Raw genomic sequence first — 25,683 nt, forward strand, 5'->3', positions numbered from 1 at the left:
TATTTTCCCTCTGCAATCAACACGCCTTTGACGTGTCTTGTTCAAAACACACCCTTATGTCACTAAAGTCACAACCCGCGTTGATTTGTTGTAGTCTAGGAATGGAATATTTTCCCTCTGCAATCAAAACGCCTTCGATGTGTCTTGCTCAAAGCAGAGGGAAAATATTCCATTCCGAACACACCCTTATGTCACTAAAGTCACAACCCGTGTTGATTTGTTGTAGTCTAGGAATGGGATATTTTCCCTCTGCAATCAACACACCTTCGACATGTCTTGTTCAAAGCAGAGGGAAAATATTCCATGGCGAACACACCCTCATGTCACTAAAGTCACAACCCGTGTTGATTTGTTGTAGTCTAGGAATGGAATATTTTCCCTCTACAATTTGTTGTTACGTAAGGTTTAAAAACATGAGATAATGTCACATGTTTCTCTAGTCGGAGCTTTTCCGGAAGCTTACCTTTTCAGAAGGAAAACGTATGACATGGAACATGTTCACATGCCGCCGCAATGTGTCCGCATGCTTGTTCGCCCTCGACTTTTGTCTGTATGCTGAGACATGCGCGTTGGTGCTCGGAATTTAGCGCGGCGGTCGTGCGTGCCGTGTATTTATATGCGCATACCGCTCCCCGAACGGCGTCGGCGTCGGCAGGGGCGCGTGCGGCGTTGTCGCACGTCGGGAGCTCATTAGGTGAGCGCCGGGGGAGCAAGTGCGGGCCAAAGAGACCCCGCCCCCACCCCCGCTTCTACACAGCTCTCCCCGGGCCGTCGTGCCGCCTGACCGGGCCCTCAGACTCAGCCCTTGATGCGTACGCGTGGCGCTGAAGATATGCTGTCACACGGCGGGGCTGACGGCCACACTTCACGCCGCTGTCACATGTGGCGCAACTTTGGCAATGACGATGCAAATGAGGATTATTTTTCAACACCAGACGCTTATTTTTCACCACAAGTTATCGTGTCATAAATAAAGATGTGGCAATAGTTTGCAGCAAAAGGGATGAAGGCGTTTTGATGTGGACCAAGAGTCCTTCCTCTGCTTTAATATTGAATATCAGCATGTCTAAATGAGGTGGCCGCATAAACCTTTCATCATGGGGGAGGGTAATCTCTGCATTATTAGTGTCCGTAGCAATCCTCCCTCTAGCAGGATTTTCCCTCCGGACCCCGACTGAAGGATCCAAGTGAAAATCAGAGAAATCTTTTTATCATTTTTTTTTTTGTTTATCCCTGTTTCACTTTTATGCTGAACTACATTTGAATCTTTGCAAATGAGGAAATTGGGTCACGGCGGAATGAGCAAACCGGCTGTGAATGGAGCCTCCGTTGTGTAAAAATGAATCAAGTCTGCTGGGATGTCCAAAATGAGGATTTTAAAAACTGTAAAAAAAATCATAATATCATAATTTATTGAATGGAAGAATTAAATATTTTTATTTTTATATTTTTTTTATTTAATTAGTATTTTTTAAAATGAAATTTTAAATTAAAGTATTTTTTTTTACATTTAATGAATAATAATGTGTCCTTGATTGTAGAGGGAAAATATTCCATTCCTAGACTACAACAAATCAACACTGGTTGTGACTTTAGTGACATAAGGGTGTGTTCAGAATGGAATATTTTCCCTCTGCTTTGAACAAAACACGTCGAAGGCGTGTTGATTGTAGAGAGAAAATATTCCATTCCTAGACGACAACAAATCAACACGGGTTGTGACTTTAGTGACATGAGGGTGTGTTCGGAATGGAATATTTTCCCTCTGCTTTGAACAAGACACGTCAAATGCGTTTTGATTGCAGAGGGAAAATATTCCATTCCTAGACAACAACAAATCAACACGGGTTGTGACTTTAGTGACATGAGGGTGTGTTCGGAATGGAATATTTTCCCTCTGCTTTGAACAAGACACGTCAAGTGCGTTTTGATTGCAGAGGGAAAATATTCCATTCCTAGACTACAACAAATCAACACGGGTTGTGACTTCAGTGACATAAGGGTGTGTTCGGAATGGAATATTTTCCCGCTGCTTTGAACAAGACACGTCGAAGGCGTGTTGATTGCAGAGAGAAAATATTCCATTCCTAGACGACAACAAATCAACACTGGTTGTGACTTTAGTGACATAAGAGTGTGTTCGGAATGGAATATTTTCCCTCTGCTTTGAACAAGACACATCAAAGGCGTGTTGAGTGCAGAGGGAAAATATTCCATTCCTAGACTACAACAAATCAACACAGGTTGTGACTTTAATTTAAAAAAAAGTCAGATTAATCACAACATATAAATTAATTCATCACCCAGGGCTGCATAGTAGTCGAGTGGCTAGCGTTTAGGCCTCACAGCTACAAGACCTGAATTCAATTCCACCCTCGGCCATCCCTGTGTGGAGTTTGCATGTTCTTCTTGCATGTATTCCGGTTTCCTCCCACATTCCAAAAAAAAAAACATGCTAGGTTAATTAGCGACTCCAAATTTTCCATAGGTATGAATGTGAGTGTGAATGGTTGTTTGTCTATATGTGCCCTGTGATTGGCTGGCCACCAGTCCAGGGTGTACCCCCGCCTGTAGCCCGAAGACAGCTGGGATAGGCTCCAGCATAGACCCTAATGTTGTTTTGGGCAGACATCTTTTTATTAGGACAGTCAGATGATTAATCTTTTTAAAATCAGACAAGATAATTTAATTATTGATTTCTTTAATGTATTTTTTAAACACATTTTTTATGAATTTATTAAATTTTTTTTATGAAATAATAATTTTAAAAAAGTTAAAAAAAGATTAATCATAGCTGATAAATTAATTAATAACTGATGGTTAATGGTCTCTCTGAATGTTGTTTTGGGCAGACATTAAGTTTTTATTTTTACTAGAGCTGTCAATAATTTTTTTAAAATTATTTAATATATTATTATAACTTTATTTAAATAAATAATAAAAAATGGTATTTCAATATTTATTGAACAATAACTTAATTAAAAAAAGAGTTACATTTAGTATGTTTCAGGCCTGTGATATGACTAATATCTTAAATTAAAATAAAATAAATGGTAAACTTTTAAAGTAACATCTGTAAATAATTTTTAAAATTATTTTTATATTTATTAAAAATAATTGAGTAATGTAATAAAACATTTTTAAAAAATCACATTAGTTACCACTTGTAAATTAATTAATCACAATCAATTAATCGCAATTAATCACATTTTTTTTTTGCCAATTTTCACAGATTTTTGTGAAGAGCAAGATGACCGTCAAGATGGGAGGAAGTGTTGTTCGGAGGAAGGCCGGAAAGACGTGTTTTCCATTTGGAGAAAAGCGCTGCTCCTGATGTGTTAAGGTAGGAATGACGAAAGATCAAAAAATACGTGCTTGCTAATGACGCAAAAAAATATTACGGTAACGAACGATATTTCAGATAGCTTTGTCGGCAGGCTCCTCGTTAGCCGCGAGCACATTTGAGAGATCAGTGGGGCTGATGGGAGACGTTTTGCGGCGGTCCAGCTGAAGTGCATCCAACTCCCGGTTTCTAGGCAACGATTTCTTAAAGTTACTGTGGAAACCGGCAAAACGGCAGACGGCTTCCTGTGTCGGTTTGCGTCACCACGGCTGGGATCGGCGCGTTTGTCGGAGTAGCGACCTTGGAAAAATGAAAAAAGGGTGATACTGCCGAGCGGAAGTGGGAACCCACCCTCCCTCTCTCTCTCTCTTTTTCTCTCTCTCTCTCTCTCTCTCTGCGTTTGACAAATGAGACTTTCATTGGATAATTATCGTTTTCGGGATCGCAAACGTGTGAACGGGATTTGTCACTGTCACGTTGTGTGTTTAAGGGCATATTAATCAAGTGATTAATTGCCAGATATTACCCGCTGGATGTGACCGCTGTTCCCGTTCTCGTGCCGTTCCCATTGTTTTAGTCGTCATCGTTTGATGGCTGCACTTTGGTGTTTGTTTGCCCGCTGCACAGATTCCACTGCCGCGTCTAAGGGCCACTTGACACTTTGCAAAATGAGCAAGCGTCTCTTGTCTTTTTTTTCCCTTCCCTCTTTTCAATTAGTTTGACTTGTTTGATGAAACCATTGTATCCCAATGACGCCGGAGTCATCGTCATATGTTTGTGCCAATATAACATATGCATACAAAAGATATCGAATTAAATAAAATATATCTAACATATAAATTAAATAAAATTAAATATATCTATATCAATTGTTCCAGTAAAAACATATTTATTATACTATATATATAAAATTAAATAAAATATATCTAAATCAATTGTTCCAGTGAAACATATTTATTATACTATACATATAAAATGCACCTTAATACAGTAATTTAAAATGCTAAAATCCATCACATAAAAAAAATTATATTGAATTATACACATATATACAATTGACCTTAATTCTGCTATACTATAATTTAAAATAAGAAAAATCTATATTATGATTTAAAATGCAAAACAAAAATAATTTCACATATAATGCAGCTTAATAGTACTATGCTGTGATTTAAAATGCAGAAAATACTGCACCTTAATACGACAGTACTATAATTAAAAATGCTAACAAATATAATTATTATTAATAATATTATAATTATAATATTTATATTTAATAATTAATATATTTAATATTTAATTTATATTTAATCATTCTAATTATAATATAACACATACATATAATGCACTATAATTCCTGTTAAATACTTAATATTCCTATGCTATAATTTTAAATGTATGAAATTCCTCTTCCATACATTATAGTACACCTTAATACAATACTATCATTTTAAATACTAAAAAATATAATTATGTTACTTATAACACTTCATTATACCACTATAGCATAATGCTGTTACACCTTAATACTACTATACTATCACTTTAAATACAAAAAATATGTTATATACTGTATAATGCAACTACTGTAGTATGAAAAAAAAAGTGCTTGTCAATTATTTTCCGTCATGCCCCCCCACGGGGGTGAGAAATACGATTGAGAAAGTGTTTATTTACCTATAAATGGAGAATTGTGCAGCATGTATGCATATTTAAGAGTCAAATTGTATGTTGATTTTGGTCTTAAAAGTCCTCCCTGCCTCTCACGCCCCCCTGACAGTTCACATTTCACCCCCCCCAGGGGGGTCCCGCCCTACTATTTGAGAATCTCTGCACTATTCTATGATTTAAAATGCAAAACGCACCTTAATACATCTACAATATCATTTAAATTATTAAAAATAATCTTACATACAACATCTTTATACTACTTCTGAAAAATATAATGCAAATTAATATCACTATATTTTGATTTAAAATGCTAAAAAAACTATTTTAATATACAATGCTCAAAAACAACACTGTTATATATAATAGACATTAATAGTAATGTATTATAATTTAAAATGCAGAAAAAAATGCATACATATATAAATTATACTGCAAATTATACTGAATTTAAAGTGCAAAAAAATTTTTTTTTTACATATAATATATCTTAATATTGCAATACTATACACTTACTACATACCTTTAGTATGAAAGTGCCACTAGAGGGAGCTAAGATATTGTGTGATGGAATACACACACACACACACACACACACACACAGGCTTGTATTTGTGTCCCTACTTCAAAAAGAAAAGAAAAGAAATTGAGCCTAATTGGGCCTTTTTGGTCTCCTCCAACTCTGCGACACTTCCCTCAACCTCCAGTGGTGGGTGCGTGCTTTAATTTTGACAAATGTGATGTTTCCGTTAAATAGTTAATGGCGGTACAGGACGGTGCACGGCGCACATCAAAGGGCATACATTAATACGCACCGCTCGTGTTATTTCTTGTTCTGTTTAGTCTCCCGGGGAGAGAAATACCACTCTGTTTTTACTTCCTCTTGCCCTTAATAAAGCCTGATGTTGCTTTTCCTAAAGGTAAAGCACCTCCACGCGCAAATGAGGGCAGGGGTGGGGGGGTATGGATGGTGGTGGGGGGGTTTCTGGATTTGCAAACGAGGGGGCCGGATGATCTGAGAACGTTAAGAGGCGCGCTTTGAAGAAAATTCCATCAAAAGGAAAACAATAAGTGAGACGGGGGAGCGCCGAGCGAGCCGCGTTAAATACCTTGTGTGGTTCGGGAACCCTTGAAATCTCAATTGGCGCCATTAACTGGCATCTGGAGAACAATGATTGGGATTGTTGGGAGCTTTCGAAAAGGCTTTAAAAGGCGTCCTCTGCGTGTGAGGCTGCGCACCTTGCGCTTTCCCAGTGTTCCCAGTGTTCCCAGTGTTCCCAGTGTGCCCGTTATGCTCTTGGACCGGCTCCCAATGAATCTCCAGGTAAGAAAATAGTAAAAGAAATGCCCTGTCGGTGGCAGGAAATTCCAATAATGGTGGTGTAATGGTACAGCTGCTACTGGTACAGATTCCATTTCTGGTTTGAATACTAATAATAGGGCTAATATATTACCCTATTTTAATATACAATATTCAAAAACAGGAAATGTCCTGTCGGTGGAAGGAAATGAGAATAATGCTGGTGTAATGGTACAGCTGCTACTGGTACAGATTCAATTCCTGGTTTCAGTTGGAAGTTCAGTCTGTACAGTACAGATAAATGAATACAGGAAATGTCCTGTCGGTGGCAGGAAATGAGAATAATGGTGGTGTAATGGTACAGCTGCTACTGGTACAGATTCCATTCCTGGCTTGAATACTAATAATAGGGCCAATATATTACCCTATTTTAATATACAATGCTCAAAAACAGGAAATGTCCTGTCGGTGGCAGGAAATGAGAATAATGGTGGTGTAATGGTACAGCTGCTACTGGTACAGATTCAATTCCTTGTTTCAGTTGGAAGTTCAGTCTGTACAGTACAGATAAATAAATACAGGAAACGTCCTGTCGGTGGCAGGAAATGAGAATAATGGTGGTGTAATGGTACAGCTGCTACTGGTACAGATTAAATTCCTGGTTTCAGTTGGAAGTTCAGTCTGTACAGTACAGATAAATGAATACAGGAAATGTCCTGTCGGTGGCAGGAAATGAGAATAATGGTGGTGTAATGGTACAGCTGCTACTGGTACAGATTCCATTCCTGGTTTGAATACTAATAATAGGGCCAATATATTACCCTATTTTAATATACAATGCTCAAAAACAGGAAATGTCCTGTCGGTGGCAGGAAATGAGAATAATGGTGGTGTAATGGTACAGCTGCTACTGGTACAGATTCAATTCCTTGTTTCAGTTGGAAGTTCAGTCTGTACAGTACAGATAAATAAATACAGGTAACGTCCTGTCGGTGGCAGGAAATGAGAATAATGCTGGTGTAATGGTACAGCTGCTACTGGTACAGATTCAATTCCTGGTTTCAGTTGGAAGTTCAGTCTGTACAGTACAGATAAATGAATACAGGAAATGTCCTGTCGGTGGCAGGAAATGAGAACAATGGTGGTGTAATGGTACAGCTGCTACTGGTACAGATCCCATTCCTGGTTTGAATACTAATAATAGGTCCAATATATTACTATATTTTAATATACAATGCTAAAAAACAGGAAATGCCCTGTCGCTGGCAGGGAATGAGAATAATGTTGGTGTAATGGTACAGCTGCTATTGGTACAGATTCCATTCCTGGTTTGAATACTAATAATAGGGCCAATATATTACCCTATTTTAATATACAATGCTCAAAAACAGGAAATGTCCTGTCGGTGGCAGGAAATGAGAATAATGGTGGTGTAATGGTACAGCTGCTACTGGTACAGATTCAATTCCTTGTTTCAGTTGGAAGTTCAGTCTGTACAGTACAGATAAATAAATACAGGAAACATCCTGTCGGTGGCAGGAAATGAGAATAATGCTGGTGTAATGGTACAGCTGCCACTGGTACAGATTCAATTCCTGGTTTCAGTTGGAAGTTCAGTATGTACAGTACAGATAAATGAATACAGGAAATGTCCTGTCGGTGGCAGGAAATGAGAATAATGGTGGTGTAATGGTACAGCTGCTACTGGTACAGATCCCATTCCTGGTTTGAATACTAATAATAGGTCCAACATATTACTATATTTTAATATACAATGCTAAAAAACAGGAAATGCCCTGTCGCTGGCAGGGAATGAGAATAATGGTGGTTTAATGGTACAGCTGCTACTGGTACAGATTCCATTCCTGGTTTGAATACTAATAATAGGGCCAATATATTACCCTATTTTAATATACAATGCTCAAAAACAGGAAATGTCCTGTCGGTGGCAGGAAATGAGAATAATGGTGGTGTAATGGTACAGCTGCTACTGGTACAGATTCAATTCCTTGTTTCAGTTGGAAGTTCAGTCTGTACAGTACAGATAAATACAGGAAACGTCCTGTCGGTGGCAGGAAATGAGAATAATGCTGGTGTAATGGTACAGCTGCTACTGGTACAGATTCAATTCCTGGTTTCAGTTGGAAGTTCAGTCTGTACAGTACAGATAAATGAATACAGGAAATGTCCTGTCGGTGGCAGGAAATGAGAATAATGGTGGTGTAATGGTACGGCTGCTACTGGTACAGATTCCATTCCTGGTTTGAATACCAATAATAGGGCCAATATATTACTATATTTTAATATACAATGCTAAAAAACAGGAAATGCCCTGTCGGTGGCAGGAAATGAAAATAATGGTGGTGTAATGGTACAGCTGCAACTGGTACAGATTCCATTCCTGGTTTGAATATTAATAATAGGGCCAATATATTACTACATTTTAATATACAATGCTCAAAAACAGGAAATGTCCTGTCGGTGGCAGGGAATGAGAATAATGGTGGTGTAATGGTACAGCTGCTACTGGTACAGATTCCATTCCTGGTTTCAGTTGGAAGTTCAGTCTGTACAGTACAGATAAATGAATACAGGAAATGTCCTGTCGGTGGCAGAAAATGAGAATAATGGTGGTGTAATGGTACAGCTGCTACTGGTACAAATTCCATTCCTGGTTTGAATACTAATAATAGGGCCAACATATTACCATATTTTAATATACAATGCTCAAAAACAGGAAATGTCCTGTCGGTGGCAGGAAATGAGAATAATGGTGGTGTAATGGTACAGCTGCTACTGGTACAGATTCAATTCCTTGTTTCAGTTGGAAGTTCAGTCTGTACAGTACAGATAAATAAATACAGGAAACGTCCTGTCGGTGGCAGGAAATGAGAATAATGCTGGTGTAATGGTACAGCTGCTACTGGTACAGATTCAATTCCTGGTTTCAGTTGGAAGTTCAGTCTGTACAGTACAGATAAATGAATACAGGAAATGTCCTGTCGGTGGCAGGAAATGAGAATAATGGTGGTGTAATGGTACAGCTGCTACTGGTACAGATCCCATTCCTGGTTTGAATACTAATAATAGGTCCAATATATTACTATATTTTAATATACAATGCTAAAAAACAGGAAATGCCCTGTCGGTGGCAGGGAATGAAAATAATGGTGGTGTAATGGTACAGCTGCTACTGGTACAGATTCCATTCCTGGTTTGAATGCTATCAATAGGGCCAATATATTATTATATTTTAATATACAATGCTCAAAAACAGGAAATGTCCTGTCGGTGGCAGGAAATGAGAATAATGCTGGTGTAATGGTACAGCTGCTACTGGTACAGATTCCATTCCTGGTTTGAATACTAATAATAGGGCCAATATATTACCCCATTTTAATATACAATGCTCAAAAACAGGAAATGTCCTGTCGGTGGCACGATATGAGAATAATGCTGGTGTAATGGTACAGCTGCTAATGGTACAGATTCAGTTCCTGGTTTCAGTTGGAAGTTCAGTCTGTACATACAGATAAATGAATACAGGAAATGTCCTGTCGGTGGCAGGAAATGAGAATAATGGTGGTGTAATGGTAAAGCTGCTACTGGTAAAGATTCCATTCCTGATTTGAATACTAATAATAGGGCCAATATATTACTATATTTTAATATACAATGCTCAAAAACAGGAAATTCCCTGTCGGTGGCAGGAAATGAGAATAATGGTGGTGTAATGGTACAGCTGCTACTGGTACAGATTCCATTCCTGGTTTGAATACTAATAATAGGGCCAATATATTACCCTATTTTAATATACAATGCTCAAAAACAGGAAATGTCCTGTCGGTGGCAGGAAATGAGAATAATGGTGGTGTAATGGTACAGCTGCTACTGGTACAGATTCAATTCCTTGTTTCAGTTGGAAGTTCAGTCTGTACAGTACAGATAAATAAATACAGGAAACGTCCTGTCGGTGGCAGGAAATGAGAATAATGCTGGTGTAATGGTACAGCTGCTACTGGTACAGATTCAATTCCTGGTTTCAGTTGGAAGTTCAGTCTGTACAGTACAGATAAATGAATACAGGAAATGTCCTGTCGGTGGCAGGAAATGAGAATAATGGTGGTGTAATGGTACAGCTGCTACTGGTACAGATCCCATTCCTGGTTTGAATACTAATAATAGGTCCAATATATTACTATATTTTAATATACAATGCTAACTGGAAATGCCCTGTCGGTGGCAGGGAATGAGAATAATGGTGGTGTAATGGTACAGCTGCTACTGGTACAGATTCCATTTCTGGTTTGAATACTAATAATAGGGCCAATATCTTATCCTATTTTAATATACAATGCTCAAAAACAGGAAATGTCCTGTCGGTGGCAGGAAATGAGAATAATGCTGGTGTAATGCTACAGCTGCTACTGGTACAGATTCAATCCTGGTTTCAGTTGGAAGTTCAGTCTGTACAGTACAGATAAATGAATACAGGAAATGTCCTGTCGGTGGCAGGAAATGAGAATAATGGTGGTGTAATGGTACAGCTGCTACTGGTACAGATCCCATTCCTGGTTTGAATACTAATAATAGGTCCAATATATTACTATATTTTAATATACAATGCTAAAAAACAGGAAATGCCCTGTCGGTGGCAGGGAATGAGAATAATGGTGGTGTAATGGTACAGCTGCTACTGGTACAGATTCCATTCCTGGTTTGAATACTAATAATAGGGCCAATATATTACCCTATTTTAATATACAATGCTCAAAAACAGGAAATGTCCTGTCGGTGGCAGGAAATGAGAATAATGGTGGTGTAATGGTACAGCTGCTACTGGTACAGATTCAATTCCTTGTTTCAGTTGGAAGTTCAGTCTGTACAGTACAGATAAATAAATACAGGAAACGTCCTGTCGGTGGCAGGAAATGAGAATAATGCTGGTGTAATGGTACAGCTGCTACTGGTACAGATTCAATTCCTGGTTTCAGTTGGAAGTTCAGTCTGTACAGTACAGACAAATGAATACAGGAAATGTCCTGTCGGTGGCAGGAAATGAGAATAATGGTGGTGTAATGGTACAGCTGCTACTGGTAAAGATTCCATTCCTGATTTGAATACTAATAATAGGGCCAATATATTACTATATTTTAATATACAATGCTCAAAAACAGGAAATGTCCCGTCGGTGGTAGGAAATGAGAATAATGGTGGTGTAATGGTACAGCTGCTACTGGTACAGATTCCATTAATGGTTTCAGTTGGAAGTTCAGTCTGTACAGTACAGATAAATGAATACAGGAAATGTCCTGTCGGTGGCAGGAAATGAGAATAATGGTGGTGTAATGGTACAGCTGCTCCTGGGACAGATTCAATACCTGGTTTCTACTTCTACTCGTCCACCGTGCAGCCTACCAAAGACATAATAATACAAATTTGCTTAATATGCATATTTTGGATTATTAATGTGCTGCATTCAGCCATGAAACAGTGATGATGGATTCATATATTTTGGAAAAAAATGAAAAGTCATTAAAAAAATGCTGCTCAGGGCCCCCAGTTGGGCGGCACATGCATTGGTCCTCTTTTGAGGTGCTTCCTGTCCATACCAGGAAATGCCGGGAACGTCTTTGTCGCTGACATGTTCTCCAACCTGCTGTGACTCAAATAGACTCGCTGTCACAAGACGTACGCTCGACGATACTTGAGGGGCGGCAGGGGGGGCGGGGGGCACGAGATCATTATGTGGCGATAAATTATCCAAACAAGTTGCCCGGCCGGGGCCTCTTCCTCCCGAGGTCGGGGTCGTTACCCTTCAGGTGACATCGCCAACCGTCTCTTAACCAGGTGACACCCGCCCACCGCCCCCCCTCGTACAGCCCCCGCTTGCGACCTCTCCATCCTCTTCATGACACACACGAGCTTAGCGCGCCAATTACGTTTGGCATTTTGGCTGTGAAGTCACGGGTCGCGCCGCAGCGCCGCAGGCCGTTAAGCGTCAGCTCCCGCGCCCAAGCGACGTTGACGGGAGCAGAAAGGGGCCAGGTGGAGGTGGAGCTGCCAGCGCCGATTTGTCGGCCTTTCACTCAGATCCACTTTGGTGGAAGTGTCCACTTAGTCATACGCACAAGCGCCGTCATTTGTCTCCTCCACGCTGTCCAAACACGAGAAGGTCGTCTCGGTGACTTCCTTTATTGCTTGTCAAGGTGGATCACCTTCAGGAACGTGAATCCCGGTGGCGACCTTCTTGGCTGCTCGCTTTGGCGTCCTTTCGGCGAGGCCGGCGCATCTGCTGGATGTGATGCTGTGATGTCTTGCGGTCTTTCAATGGCGCTGATTCGCTCCATCGCGGGTTTAATCACAAGTATATTCAGGAACTTATTGAATCCCGGACAGTTTTCCAAAGGCAGCCTCTTCCGTAGCGGCCATTTTGGAACATTTATAAAAAAAATAAACATATTTTGGCTTGAATTTTTCAACTCTATGCTACTGAAATGACATTATTTTTCTTTGTGACATAAAGAGGTTATTGCTGTAAAATTAAAACTTTTGTGTCATTGGACTGCGATATTTTCTCAAAAATTTAAATTACAAAAATTAAAAAAAAATTTAAATTAAAAAAAAAAATTACAGGCTTTTTTCAATTATTACTGTTGTTTTTTTCCAACTATTTTAATGTTCTACTTGTAATTATATCTTTATTCCTGTAATATTTCGCCTTTATTCCCGTATCATACATAAGTTTTAATGCAACCTGACTTTTTAATGTTTTGTTATTTTCTCGTACTTTGGACTTAAAAAACTCCCAATAAAATATTTTTTTAATTGAAAATTTCAGGTTTGTTGTTTTAAAATGATATTATTTTTCCCTCACCATATTACCATGTTATTCTCTTAAAATTATAATCTTTTTTCTCATTAGAATACGAGCTTTTTCTCTAAATATTTTGACTTTATTCTCATACAATTACAGGCTTTTTTCAATTACTACTGTTGTATTTTTTCCAACTATTTTAACTGTTAATGTTCTTCTTGTAATTATATCTTTATTCTCGTAATATTATTTCTTTATTCCCGTATCATTACAAGTTTTTCCGCAACCTAACTTTTTTATGTTTTGTTATTTTCTCGTACTTTGGGACTTAAAAAAAAACCCAACAAAATATTTTTTTTATTGAAAATTTCAGGTTTATTGTTTGAAAATTACATTTTTTTCCTCACTATATTATGATGTTATTTTCTTACAACTTTGTTCCTGTTGATATTCTTCTTGTGATTATATCTTTATTCCCGTAATATTTTGCCTTTATTCCCGTATCATTACAAGTTTTTTCACAACCTGATTTTCCAAAATGACAACTTTTTTTTTTTGACAACTTTTTAATGTTCTTTTAGTTTCTTGTACTTTGGGACTTTAAAAAACGAAAAAAAAAAAGATAGCACTCTATAGAGAAAGTGCCAAGGCTGTCCTACAACATCCCTGCAACATGCCATGTCTGTATTAGATTTAGGCGTGAGGAAATTAGCTAAAATGCTAACATGCTAACAGTTAGCATGCTAACACCTAGGAAGATAGCACTCTATAGAGAAAGTGCCAAGGCTGTCCTACAACATCCCTGCAACATGCCATGTCTGTATTAAACTTAGGCGTGAGAAAATTAGCTAAAATGTTAACATGCTAACACCTAGCAAGATAGCACTCTATAGAGAAAGTGCCAAGGCTGTCCTACAACATCCCTGCAACATGCCATGTCTGAATTAGATGTAGGCATGCGAAAATTAGCTAAAATGCTAACATGCTAACAGTTAGCATGCTAACACCTAGGAAGAAAGCACTCTATAGAGAAAGTGCCAAGGCTGTCCTACAACATCCTGCAACATGCCATGTCTGTATTAGATTTAGGCGTGAGAAAATTACCTAACATGCTAACAGTTAGCATGCTAACACCTAGGAAGATAGCACTCTATAGAGAAAATGCCAAGGCTGTCCTACAACATCCCTGCGAGATTGCATTTCCATATTAGATTTAGATGTGAGATTAGCTAAAATGCTAACATGCTAACAGTTAGCATCCAAGCATCAAATGTGCCAAGACTGTCCTGAAGCATTCTTACATCATGCCATGCTTGTATAGGCCTTTAAACAGGAGTAAAATGAAAAAAAATAATAATAAAAGGAGCAAAATGCTAACATGCTAACCATTAGCGGTAACATGGAATTGTCGATTGCATGACAAAGAAGGGGCAGCGGTCAAAATTTTGACGTCGTTTTCAACACGTGAATTAAGATCAAAGCAGAATAATGTGTTTTTATGAGACGTTTGAGGGCCCTTGGAAATATCCAAACTTCCAAGATATCAATGTGGCAAAGTTGCATTCTTTTATCTGCGGGGTCGTTTGCTGGGTAAAGTTCGGACACCCGCAGGGTTAAGTAAATATCAGCCAATGATATGCCGTGTTTAATGTTAGGGGGCGGAGCTAACAACAAGTATAATATAGAGTATGACGGAACAATGCTAAGAATGAACAGCTTTTGTTGTTATGATTGCGGCGTAAAGTGTGTTATTTGTCTGCTGTTTTGAGGGGAGACAGGAAAAATACACGCGGTGGGGGGGTCGGGGGGGGTGTGAGATTGTGATATTCATTTCAATTAGGACACTTCTTCCTCGCTGCAATCTATCAACGTCACTGATGGCTTCCTCTGCAAAATGAAACGTGAGCGCTTAGTTTGAATAATCTGGTACAGCCTCCAGATGAACCCTTTGCAGAAAGATGGGGAAAAACGGACATACGGGAAAAAAAAAAAAAAAAATTCCAAAAGGGGGTGTTAGAAAGAAAAGATCATTTGATGTATTGCTATTATTTTTTGTGGGAATCGTACTCTGCCATGCTCCCATCCAGCCCCCCCCCCTGTCCATGCAAGACATATCATTTGTATACATGGCCTCTGCTGTTGTTTCAGGCCGCCCGCCAAAAGCCACTCGCGGGAAAAAAAAAAAAAAAAAAACGTATGTAACTCTGGTGAGGAGAATAAACAGCCACCTCATTTCACTCTCCCACGTCTCGGGTGCTCGTCTCTGCTCCTCCTGACCCCGTCGGCGTTCTCCTTCCAAAGTAAAGCACACATAAAATGCAGCACTTTGGGGAAATCAAGAGCCAGGGAAGGTCGTGGTGGTAGCGGCGGCGGCGGTGGTGTCGCTTTAAGAGTTGTGATTGGAAAATGAAAGCTGCGGCAGGAAACACCTCGGTTTTGCTGCAACTCAGCATGTCGGACCTCACGCCAAGGCTTGAACATCCGTCACGTGTAATCGAGGGCCTTGATAGCTTAAAAAAGATCAGCAATCATCGAAAAACATGTCCGACAAAAGCAGGGGGGTCAGAACAGCATGTTCTAAAAATAGAATTTAACAAGAAAACTTAAAAAAACAACAAAAAAACTAATTTTAGCATAAAAGTAGCATAAACTTGTAATATTGTGTCATGTTTGGAAAATTATATTGACTAAAACGTTATGGAAATAAAGTCATAATAATATGAAAAGAAAGTTAAAATAGTTGGGAAAAAGTTAAAAACATCATAAATTGATAAAAACAGCTGTAGATTCTTGGCACTTTCTCGATAGAGTGCTATCTTGCTAACTGTTAGCATTTAAGTATTTTAGCTAATTTCTTCACGCCTAAATCTAATACAGACATGGCATAGTGCAGGGATGTTGTAGGACAGCCTTGGCACTTTCTCTATAGAGTGCTATCTTGCTAGGTGTTAGCATGCTAATTGTTAGCATGTTAGCATTTTAGCTAATTTTCTCATGTCTAAATCTAATACAGACATGGCATGTTGCAGGGATGTTGTAGGACAGCCTTGGCACTTTCTCTATAGAGTGCTACCTTGCTAGGTGTTAGCATGCTAACTGTTAGCATGTTAGCATTTTAGCTAATTCCCTCATGTCTAAATCTAATACAGACATGGCATGTTGCAGGGATGTTGTAGGACAGCCTTGGCACTTTCTCTATAGAGTGCTACCTTGCTAGGTGTTAGCATGCTAACTGTTAGCATGTTAGCATTTTAGCTAATTCCCTCATGTCTAAATCTAATACAGACATGGCATGTTGCAGGGATGTTGTAGGACAGCCTTGGCACTTTCTCTATAGAGTGCTACCTTCCTAGGTGTTAGCATGCTAACTGTTAGCATGTTAGCATTTTAGCTAATTTCCTCACGCCTAAATCTAATACAGACATGGCATGTTACAGGGATATTGTAGGACAGCCTTGGCACTTTCTCGATAGAGTGCTATCTTGTTAGGTGCTAGCATGCTAACTGTTAGCATGTTAGCATTTTAGCCAATTTTCTCACACCTAAATCTAATACAGACATGGCATGTTGCAGGGATGTTGTAGGACAGCCTTGGCACTTTCTCTATAGAGTGCTATCTTGCTAACTGTTAGCATTTAAGTCTTTTAGCTAATTTCCTCATGTCTAAATCTAATACAGACATGGCATGTTGCAGGGATGTTGTAGGACAGCCTTGGCGCTTTCTCTATAGAGTGCTACCTTCCTAGGTGTTAGCATGCTAACTGTTAGCATGTTAGCATTTTAGCTAATTTCCTCACGCCTAAATCTAATACAGACATAGCATGTTAGAATACAACTTTTTCTCTCAGTATTTTGACATTATTCTCATAAAATTACAAACTACTTTTTGTACTTCTGCATGTGTTTTTAATTTTCCAACTATTTCAAATTTGTCTCAATATTTTTGTCATAATATTTTGACTTTCCCATAATATTATAAACATTTTCACAACCAAATGTTCCAAAAATTACAACTTAATCTTATTTTATCTTAATGCAACATAAAAACTTTAATATTTAATTTATTTAATATTTAATTTTATTTAGTTATGACGTTATACTCGTTACATGACAGCTTATTTGGACTTTATTTTGGTAAAATGACTGCTGAGTTCTATTATATTTTTATTTTAGAATGTGCCATGGGCCAATAAGAACATCATCATGGGCCGCAAATGGCCCCCGGGCTGCACTTTGGACGGTACCAAAACAACACGAGAGACAATTCCTGTAGTATTTACACACATAAATCGGCCGACATGTAGCCCCTCTCCCCCACAACCCGGGCCTGGACCGCTCCGGCGGCTGATGGAGGTCAGCGCGGAGCAGGAAATGGGGGTGCTTCCTCGGCGCCAAAGCGATGATGACCAGTGGCTCGGAAAGCATAAGCTCATCCATCATGACAGTCGCTATCTCGTGACCCGGCTCAGGGTGCGAATCGATGTCCAGTGTGTAGCATTTTGTTGTGAAGTCAACATGGCTGATTGTTGTAATTATAGCCTTTGCAGTTCAGTGACTGAGTGTGTGTGTGTCAAAAGGTGGAATAGCCGGGTGTGTGATTGAAGGATGAGACTATATTCCTGCTGTGTGTGTGTGTGTGTTTCCGTGTTTGTACGCAATGCTTTGCATTGTTGGGCAGTCAAACGTTACATTAGTGGTACGTAAGGCTTTGACACACCCCGCCTGTCCTCTGCAAGTACGCAGGTTTTGCGACTATTTTAGACTCCCCGTCCAGTCTGCGGCAGGCTGAGATAGAACCGCATCGGCCTTGCTAGCACCGTGTGGTTATTTTCACTGACAAAAACACACAAACACACGCTCAGGACATTCGGAGTCTGGCAAGGAAAGACAAACTCATCGCTGGTAGAACAACAAGGAGGAAGCGAGAGTAAAAAAAAAACACCCATGTGAAGACGGCGACCACAACATGTCGTCCACTGACTCCATCGAATCACATACATATGTATGGGTGATTTGAACTGATTCAACTTCTTATGAGTCAATTGGGTACTTGAATCATTTGTATATGGATGAGTTGCATCTTCATCAACTAGTCGTCAAAGCGCTCGTGAGCCAGTCAACCCCTGAGTCGGTGAAGCTCGAGTCTTCTTTGAGCACCCGTGAGTCTGTGATTGTCCGTTGAGCGTCTCTGTGTCAAAACCCGAGTCTTTGTTGGGCAGTCAATGAAACTTGAGTCTTTGTTAACCGGTGAATCAGTGAAACTTGAGTCTTTGTTAACCTGTGAATTTGTAAAAACTTGAGTCTTTGTCAACCTGTGAATCAGTGAAACTTGAGTCCTTGTCAACCTGTGAATCAGTGAAACTTGAGTCCTTGTTAACCTGTGAATCAGTGAAACTTGAGTCTTTGTTAAGCTGTGAATCCTTGAAACTTGAGTCTTTGTTAACCTGTGAATCAGTGAAACTTGAGTCTTTGTTAACCTGTGAATCAGTGAAACTTGAGTCCTTGTTAACCTGTGAATCAGTGAAACTTGAGTCTTTGTTAACCTGTGAATCAGTGAAACTTGATTCTTTGTTAACCTGTGAATCAGTGAAACTTGAGACTTTGTTAACCTGTTAATCAGTGAAACTTGAGTCTTTGTTAACCTGTGAATTTGTAAAAACTCGAGTCTTTGTTAACCTGTGAATCAGTGTAACTTGAGTCTTTGTTAACCTGTGAATCAGTGAAACTTGAGTCTTTGTTAACCTGTGAATTTGTAAAAACTCGAGTCTTTGTTAACCTGTGAATCAGTGAAACTTGAATCTTTGTTAACCCGTGAATTTGTGAAACTTGAGTCTTTGTTAACCTGTGAATCAGTGTAACTTGAGTCTTTGTTAACCTGTGAATCAGTGAAACTTGAGTCTTTGTTAACCTGTGAATTTGTAAAAACTCGAGTCTTTGTTAACCTGTGAATCAGTGAAACTTGAATCTTTGTTAACCCGTGAATTTGTGAAACTTGAGTCTTTGTTAACCTGTGAATCAGTGTAACTTGAGACTTTGTTAACCTGTTAATCAGTGAAACTTGAGTCTTTGTTAACCTGTGAATTTGTAAAAACTTGAGTCTTTGTTAACCTGTGAATCAGTGAAACTTGAGTCTTTGTTGACCTGTGAATCAGTGAAACCTGAGTCCTTGTTAACCTGTGAATCAGTGAACTTGAGTCTTTGTTAACCTGTGAATCAGTGAAACTTGAGTCTTTGTTAACCTGTGAATCAGTGAAACTTGAGTCTTTGTTAACCGGTGAATCAGTGAAACTTGAGTCTTTGTTAACCGGTGAATCAGTAAAACTTGAGTCTTTGTTAACCTTGGGTCTTTCTCAACCACCCTTGAGTCAGTGAAACTTGGGTCTTTCTCGACCACCCTTGAGTCAGTGAAACTTGGGCCTTTATCGACCACCTTTGAGTCAGTGAAACTTGGGTCTTTCTCGACCACCCTTGAGTCAGTGAAACTTGGGCCTTTATCGACCACCTTTGAGTCAGTGAAACTTGGGTCTTTCTCGACCACCCTTGAGTCAGTGAAACTTGGGTCTTTCTCGACCACCCTTGAGTCAGTGAAACTTGGTTCTTTGTCAACCACCCTTGAGTCAGTGAAACTTGGGTCTTTGTCGACCACCCTTGAGTCAGTGAAACTTGGTTCTTTGTCAACCACCCTTGAGTCAGTGAAACTTGGGTCTTTCTCGACCCGGGTGTCCGTGAAACTGAAGTCTTCGTTGAGCACCCAAGTCTTTAACCAGCACCCTTTGGTCTTGTTGGAGCATGCATGAGCCAGCAGAATCAATGGGTCAAAGTGTCTGTTGGCTGTTGGCATCAGGACCCAAGGTTGTGATGCTAACATGTGGTAATGTTTATTGTTATTGTTATTTTTTTGGTAATAATATATAGGAATATTCTGTCTGGTTAAGTCCCCATTGATATGTATACTGTACGTATATGTTTTATTTTTATGAATGCTGGTAAATCCTGTATTTTCTTGCATGTTTTTTGGCAAACTAAATCTTGGCATGCATGCAGGAGTGGGATTAAAAAGTGTTTTTTTTTTTTCATGCAGAGGTCACACACACAGTGTGTGTATCGCTAATATATATTTAGAAGCCGGGAAACATATACATTGTGAGCCACATGAAAGCAACTCCGACTGCGGGCCAAGAGGGGCGCCGGCAGAGGAAGGCAAACAGCCATTAAATTCCCGACGCGCCCTGCCAGCGTAGAGATAGGCTCCTCCAACTGCCCAAATCCGGAGCAAGCTCCCGTTCCTCCAATTGGGGGATGCGGGGAGGCGAGGGAGGGAGAGGGGGGACGCAGCTAAAGCCTCTCTCCCAATGTCAAGTGGCATTTATTAAACACACGCAGAGAAGAGCGTTTCTCCTGCCAGGGTCCCCGGTGGTCCGTGTGGTCCAAGCGGCGGTGCCAAAAGCTCGTCTTAGTTGCATCTTGTCCTCGCGTTTGACATGCGGCCAGCTTTTGTGGTAATCCTCCACAGGAGTCTCAGGTACACCAAACAAAGCGTCTGATAACGAACCAGGCGGTGATAAATAAGCCATTAGAAGAACAAAACCTCCGGGAGCTCCATTCAGCTCCTCGAAAAAGGGAGCCGTGAGAGGATTTAGGAGCAAATCACATTTTTATTTCTCAACTCCTTTTGTGCGTGGAGATGTTTTTTTGGCGAGGGGGGTTGCGGTATAGGGTGGCATCTCTCGGAGCCGAATGGCGGAATCATGGGTGGTAAATCTGTAGCGCGAGGAATGCCGAGGTTTTTGGAAAAGGAGGGCCCCCGCGGAGGCGCAGATTAACTCTATTTGTCTTTCGCATGTTCGAGTCCCTGTGAAGTCGCCGCGTCTTATTTTTTGTGTCGCGCCGCAATCTGCGAGCGCAGACGACGCCGCCCGCCGACACCCGAGTCACTCGCTTATTGTCTGTTTTGGCTTCAGCTGTCCGGCAAATCAGAAGAACACGGGACGTCATATCCAAGGATAATCTTTATTTGCCGGTCGTGTTTAATGCCGCGTCTCGGGTGTATCCGAGCTTTCCGCTTGGAAGAATAGCAGCGCCGGGTTACAGAGAGAGAGAGAGAGAGCGGGATTAGGAGTGCAGCGGTCCCTAATCCTTGGGTGACCGGTGCTAAGGCCCAAATGAGTGCTTGCATAAACGCCAGCGGAATAGTTTTGCAAAACTAGCGGGCCGTTTCTTTGTCTTTCCGTCGCAGCGAAGCGCGTTAAGCTGATCTGGAGACGAGGCGGGGCGACATGAGAAGCTACTTTTATCAGTTCACAGTTTCAGAGGATATTGCAAATCAATTTATTAGATTATGAGGCCTGCTTTGAGCTCTGCTTTTTTTTTTTTTCCATCCCCTCCTCCTCTTCGTCCTCCGGCTTCAAACGTTGTTTTAAAGGAAACTCTATTTCCAGATTATGGAGCACTTTATCACACAACTGGGAAGCATAAATTCAGGCCAAGACATCCTAAATCCTATTTTCCTTCTATTTCCCTTTGCGGTCGTGTATCTTTATGTTCTCAAGGACGGTGACGTCCGAAAACATGGTGTCCATACTCACCTTTGCGGTAATAATGGAGCAAACATTCAATCAATGGAAAAATAAAAGCGGATATTTCCCAGCTTTGGTCCGACAAAACGTGCAAGAACGCGGCACTGCAATTAATCTTCCAGGAAGTGATCCAATTATCCAATTGAAGCTATAATTTATGGACACACGGCTAAGAAAAAAAAACTCCGGCTTCTTCCTTAAGACCAATGAGATGACTCCTTAAATGTTATTATCCCGCTTGGGAAGATTGTTTCTTCCCAGGGATTTTCCTCACTGTGACTCTGAAACGGTCTCGTGCATCCCTGCTACCGCAAAGATAATTTTGTGCTCTTAATTCCACGCCTCTCGTGGTGGGCTGATTTAGACTAAGACCCTAAAGGGCGGCTGTCCTTTTCGCTTTCGGATCGTTTTCGCTTTCGGATTGACGCTGCATGCGCTGTAGTTCTTTGCCAGTGACGGGAATGGAAACACAATGGAATATTTATGTCAATTTGGCAAACCGAACATTCTATACTGTATAGGACGGCACGGAGGAGATTGATTGACAGTGGTCCCTTGGCCAATCAGGAGTCAAATAAAGCACTAAAAAAATTCTGCAACACAAAGAATCCACAAAAAGTAAACAGCAATTTATCGGTGTAACACTGTCCTATCTAGGATAAATGTTCAACAACCGAAATTCGAAAAAAACGTTATTTTTGGTAATGGTAATGGTTTAATTTCATTTGAACATGCATCAGATTACAATTGAATGCATCCCATAATCAGTTCCCAGTTCCACATGTCCGAAAAGAGTAGGAAGAAGCAAAGCTTATTAAATCCTACCCCTCCATCTGGTACTTTTACAATCAGTAACTGTTACATTTGTTCACTTCCTGCTTTCCTAATATAATTTTTAATCGTTAAATGAATTTTAATTTAATTTAATTTAATTTAATTTAATTTAATTTAATTTAATTTAATTTAATTTAATTTAATTTAATTTAATTTAATTTAATTTAATTTAATTTAATTTAATTTAATTTAATTTAATTTAATTTAATTTAATTTAATTTAATTTAATTTAATTTTCACATACCAAAGTAGGAGGTGATATGAGCTTTAAATCCTACCCCTCCATCTGGTACTTTTACAATCAGTAACTGTTACATTTGTTCACTTCCTGTTTTTTTTTAATTAAAAATTTTTAATTAAAAAATTAAAAAATTAAAAAATTAAAAAATTAAAAAATGAAAAAATTAAAAAACTTAAAAAATTAAAAAATTAAAAAATTAAAAAAATTATAAAATTATAAAATTAAAAAATTAAAAAATTAAAAAAATATAAAATTAAAAAATAAAAAAATTAATTAATTAAAAGTTTGATTCCACATACTGAAATGCTATGCTAACGCTAACGTAGTCCTAGCATATAAGTTTCAAATGTACTTCTTCCCTGAGATCATATTTCTCCTCTCTTGTAGAGAAGTATTGGATGACATTTTTAGCTAATTGGTTGTTTTTAGCCTTATGCATTATTTTAGCTGTTTGGAAAAATTAACTATATCAGCAAAGAATCCGCAAAAAGTAAACATCTAGGATAAAATTGAAAAAAAGAACGACACAGGAACCTGAGGTCAAATCATGAGATCACATTAGGGATGAATACTGAAAGAAAATGGTATTTCGATTGGTCAGTTATCACGGACTACATGACTACTATGCACATCACTGGCGGCAATCTCATCGTGCTTTTTCGAATGCACGTCACTTTCTGGAGGATTTGCTTTTTTTTTTAGTAATATGAACAACCATATATAAAAAACAAAAATCAGATTTAAACCAAAAACGCGACTCGGATGTCAAACCCCGCAGCGTGAACGTAGCCTATTATACTGAAAATGAAAAAGTCCCGATACAACCTGTCAGTTTGTACGCATCTCGTCGCCATTACTCTGTCAATGATTGTTACATGAACTCCTGTAATCACTCAGAAAAGAACAAAATAGGAAAAAAAGTGTGAAAAAAAAAAACCACAAAAAGGATGCAAAAGTGATGAAAAGGACATTATTAGCTTGGTCGCGCGGGGAGCCCATTTGTGCCCATTTGCATCTGGGCTGGAACCTGCAGCTGAGAGCATCTCAGCGATGCATAATGACCGGTTGTCACAACAACACGGGAGGTGGCCCCGCCGGCGAAATGACAGCCCTGTCACTCCTCCGCAGAGACGGAGTGCTGGCAACCTGTAATTCCACTCCCGGCGCGGCCTCCTTCCTGCCTGCTTGCCTGGTTAAATGGCACCTTTTGAAGGAAGTAAATCTACAAACTTGTGTTTAATAACATTGGCGCAGGCGAATGTATGATGGGCCGAGAGGTGTATTTGTGGAGGGGGGGGGGGCGTATCTCAGGGTTAAGAGGGATTTGTCATTTGTTTGTGCAATGCGGGGCCTAATCTGTTCATTGAAACGTCCCATCTTTCCAGCTAAAGTCAATGAAAAACAATCATTGTGGATGTGAGGTGGGTTGCTGTTGCCGCGGAGCCACTCGGGCTGTTCGAGTGTTAACTGAGAGGATCGCGACGTACTGTAATTATGTGCTGCTTCTCCGGCTTGAATTAGCACTCCGACGCTTCCCTTTCTGTGACGTCGGTTTTAGAATTCACACTGTTCACACAACACAGGAATTGTATCAAACATTTAACGCAAAACACAAAATTTTGCCTTGTCTCCATTTTTGTATGTTTGCGCTTCAACTACATCGACTGTATCATTCTGACATAAATTGAGTGCCCACACAATTCAGAATCAGAATCAAATCAGAATCAGAATCAGAATCAGAATCAGAATAAGAAATTGTTTATTGCCAGGTATGATCAAACACATACTAGGAATTTGTTTGGTGAAGTAGGTGCAGACACATCTATTAAAAAAAAATAAAATGAAAAATAATAATAATAATCATCATCACCATCATCATTCATTCATTCATTCATTCATTTTCTACCGCTTATCCTCACGAGGGTCGCAGGGGGTGCTGGAGCCTATCCCAGCTGTCTTCAGACGAGAGGCGGGGTACACCCTGGACTGGTGGCCAGCCAATCACAGGGCACATATAGACAAACAACCATTCACACTCACATTCATACCTATGGACAATTTGGAGTCGCTAATTAACCTAGCATGTTTTTGGAATGTGCGAGGAAACCGGAGTACCCGGAGAAAACCCACGCATGCACGGGGAGAACATGCAAACTCCACACAGAGATGGCCTAGGGTGGAATTGAACCCTGGTCTCCTAGCTGTGAGGTCTGCGCGCTAACCGCGAGACCACCGTGCCGCCCCATAATAATAATAATAATAACAATAATAACAATAACAACAATAACAACAACAACAACAATAATATAATAATAATAATAATAATAATAATAATAATAATAATAATAATAATAATAATAATAATAATAATAATAATAATAATAATAATAATAATAATAATAATAATAATAATAATAATAATAATAATAATAATAATCTATTAAAAATTCACCTTACACATCGCTGTTCAGTGGGGACATGGGGCCAAAAAAAATTCATAATGAATTATTTACGGGCTGCACAGTGGTGGAGTGGTTAGCGCGCAGACCTCACAGCTAGGAGACCAGTGTTCAATTCCACCCTCGGCCATCAAGGGGAAAAAAATACACTATAGTTGTCTATTTGTGTAGAGTGGAACCATCAAACAAAGTGGGACAAGTTGTGGCTTGCATTAAATATGCAAAAACTGTTTTTTTTAACTGTATATTATTATTTTTTAAAAAATCCAAAATTAATATCCCTTTATATAAAATTTGATGTAATTATAACTATTATTTGATTTTTTTAAGTTTAAAAAAAAAATGTAAATTAAAAATTAAATGTTTCCGGCGAGCTGCACGGTGCTCGAGTGGTTAGCGCGCAGACCTCACAGCTAGGAGACCAGAGTTCAATTCCACCCTCGGG

General features: G+C 39.3%; 1 long non-coding RNA gene across 1 annotated transcript in view; it reads left to right on the forward strand.

Moving 5' to 3' along the window:
* The window catches only part of LOC131104614 (uncharacterized), a 289,804-nt gene that overhangs the window by 56,051 nt on the left and 208,070 nt on the right, over positions 1-25,683 (forward strand). The window contains exon 2 of the long non-coding RNA XR_009119806.1: positions 3,233-3,343. This is a non-coding gene — a long non-coding RNA (uncharacterized LOC131104614). The remainder of the gene's footprint in view (positions 1-3,232; positions 3,344-25,683) is intronic.

Source organism: Doryrhamphus excisus, chromosome 16 (assembly GCF_030265055.1).
Source record: "Doryrhamphus excisus isolate RoL2022-K1 chromosome 16, RoL_Dexc_1.0, whole genome shotgun sequence".
NCBI lineage: Eukaryota > Metazoa > Chordata > Actinopteri > Syngnathiformes > Syngnathidae > Doryrhamphus > Doryrhamphus excisus.